Source organism: Babylonia areolata, chromosome 20 (assembly GCF_041734735.1).
Source record: "Babylonia areolata isolate BAREFJ2019XMU chromosome 20, ASM4173473v1, whole genome shotgun sequence".
Lineage (NCBI taxonomy): Eukaryota > Metazoa > Mollusca > Gastropoda > Neogastropoda > Buccinidae > Babylonia > Babylonia areolata.
Genome location: NC_134895.1, coordinates 48,279,726 through 48,282,962, shown reverse-complemented (window position 1 = coordinate 48,282,962; position 3,237 = coordinate 48,279,726).

Here is a 3,237-nt window from a genome sequence, read left to right as displayed (position 1 = left end):
TGGTGGTGGTGGTGGTGGTCAGTGGTGTGATGATAATGAAATAAACTTGTCAGTGTTCACGTGCAAGGTCGTCAGTTATGGTGTGGAAGAGCGTGTGTGTGTGTGAGATGGGTCTTGGGGATGGGTGGAGGTTATGGTATGTGGGGGGTGGTGGTGTGGGGGGTGAGTTTGTTTGAGTACGCGCCCGTGTATATATATATATATCTGTGTGTGTGTGTGTGTGTATGTGTATGTAAATGTATATATGTGTGTGTTTGTATATATATATATATTTTTTTTTTTTTTAATAATGTGTGTGTGTGTGTGGACAGGTCATGTAACAAGCTTTTATGACCTGGTGGTAGTGTGACCATGAATTTTATAAGAGAGTTTGCAGTGTCGTTAATTGTGGTGTGATGTGTGTCTGCTGGTGTGTGTTTGTATCTGCCGGTGTGTGTGTGTGTGTGTGTGTCAGTGTGTGTGTGTGTCATTGTGTGTGTGTGTGTGTGAGCGGAGAGAGAGAGAGAGAGAGAGAGATTCAGATGAATCATTCATCTCAGTAAGCCATTGGCCGTCATGAAATGATGCTGTATACAACATTATCGAAGATATAGACAAGTACACAAGAAAAAAAACCCACTGATTCAGAGAAGAAAAGTACGATGGTCATGTTTAATGATTATTACTTCATAGCTTTGTTTTGGTAAAACAAAATTATGACAGTGTATTAATTTAACATTTTCTTCAAGGCGGGCTTCAAATTGTGTTGGTAGACTACTCAGTGACATTTCAAAACGTGGCGGGAACTAATTTTAGAGGCTGTCAGTACCTGCTGGTTTGGGGGGTTGTTTTGTTTTGTTTTTGTTTTTTTTCGAAATATACAAAACCCTTAATTTTTTCTCTGTGTGACTCTGTCAGTGAGAGAGAAGTCTGTGTGTGTGTGTGCGTGCGTGTGTGTGTGTGTGTGTGTGTGACGGTGTGTGTGTGTGTGTGTGTGTGTGTGTGTCACGGTGTGTGTGTGTGATCCTACACAAAAGCAGTGAGTATTCTGACGCCGGTTCGCTTGGTCAGTGTTAGTTGTAGCGTGTTAACTTGATACCGTTGTCTCCGGGTGTGCAAGACTCGTTTACTTCAAGTTACTTGTGTGTGTCGTTCTGGTTTCTACTGTCTCAGATTGTACTTTTGAATAGGCCTAACTTGTTAGTCGTCTTGCTGAACGTTACGCCTTTACCTTCAAATGCCCGCATGAACACACACACACACACACACACACACAGAGGCTGACACACACACACACACACACACACACACACACACACAGGCTGACACACACACACACACACACACACACACACACACACACTGGCACACACACGATCACACAATCACACCACCACCACTACCAACACTAACCACACTACAACACCATTACTAACTAGTAACAATAACTAACTGAACCAACGCCGCCACCCCCCTCCTCTCTCTCTCTCTCTCTCTCTCTCTCTCTCTCTGTGAGCCTGTCTGAGTCTCCAGCTTTCTCCCTCTCTCTACCTCCCGGTTCTTAAGTTCCTTCCCAGTTCGCCCATTTCTGACCGGGCCATTGCTGTACTGACTCAGCAGTGTCAGATTACCCGCCGTGATTCAAACTGTCAGTTGAGGGGGTACAGTAGAAGCACTGGGCTCAGTGAATGGGTAGTAGTGGTGGGTGGGAGTATGGGTACGAGGGGTGCGGTTTGGGTGTGGGTTAAGCGCGGGTGTAACTTGTATTGGGGAACAATGAAGGCGGGGGGATGGTGGTGGGGGGGCGGAGGGGTGGGGGGAGGGGGGGGGGGGTAGACAGGACTTGAAGCGAGACACATGCCTCCAAACGCCAATGTTGTAAGCACTTCTGATTCTCTCTCTCTCTCTCTCTCTCTCTCTCTTAAAACACACACACATATATATATATACACACACACACACACACACTCAAGCACACACACGCACACACACACACACACACACACACACACACACACTGACACATGTGGAGTGATAGCCCAGAGGTAACGCGTCCGCCTAGGAAGCGAGAGAATCTCAGCGAGCTGTTTCGAATCACGGCTCAGCCGCCGATATTTTCTCCCCCTTCGCTAGACTGACCTTGAGTGGTGGTCTGGACGCTAGTGATTCGAATGAGACGATAAACCGAAATCCCGTGTGCAGCCGGCATGGACTTAGCGCACGTAAAAGAACCCGCGACAACAAAAGGGTTGTTCCTGGCAAAATTCTGTAGAAAAATCCACTTTGATAGGAAAAACAAATAAAACTGCACGCAGGAAAAAAATGAAACAGAAAAAAGTTGGCGCTGTAGTGTAGCGACGCGCTCTTGCTGGGGAGAGCAGCTCGAATTTAACACAGAGAAATATGTCGTGATGAAAAAGAAATGCAAATACAAATACAAATACACAGTCACACACACACACACACACATACACACACGCACGCACGCACACACACACATGTGCACGCTTCACATATTCATCTCCATTTTTTTTTTTTATCACAGTACACTTTTGTCTATTCGTCATTTGTTTCTTCTTTTTCTCTTTTATTACATCATTAATACCGAGAAAAAATATATATAGAAGAAAATTACAAGTACAGTCACGCGACCCCACCCCTCCTCACTCTCGATTCCACCCCCCACCCCCCCCACACACACACTTCCTATTTCCCTCCCCCCCCCCCCTCTCTCTCTCTCTCTCTCTCTGAACACCCTCCACCACCTCCTCAGTCTCCCTTCCACATACACTGACGACAAACACAATACAATGACCAGGTTCAAACTTAGGAACGCCGTGCCACCACACTACGTGTTACTATACATGGGTATAAAGGATCATGGACTTCGCGCCAGACTGACGTTTTTCCTCTCACGCCCCGTGCCCACACGGCAAAATTCCAACCACTCCCCGGCATTTACACTCAGTGGTCTTACAGCACAGATCGACCAAAAAGCTTGGCCCCGCTGTATTGGCCCGCGCCACTGCTCACGGCCCCTTAATTGTTCTTTCTCCGTGCGGTATTACCGAGAGACGGACGGACGGGCTGAAAACAGGTATGGCTTGACCCGCCGCTGTTTATTCCTGTGGTCACCAATGGCAACCACGCAGCCCGGCGGTAGGTGGGTTAAGAATCAACGGCCTGCAGCAGGTTGACATCGCTTGGCTGCTGAAGTGTTCATGAATTTCTCATTGTGTCTCTCTCTGTGTCTCTGTA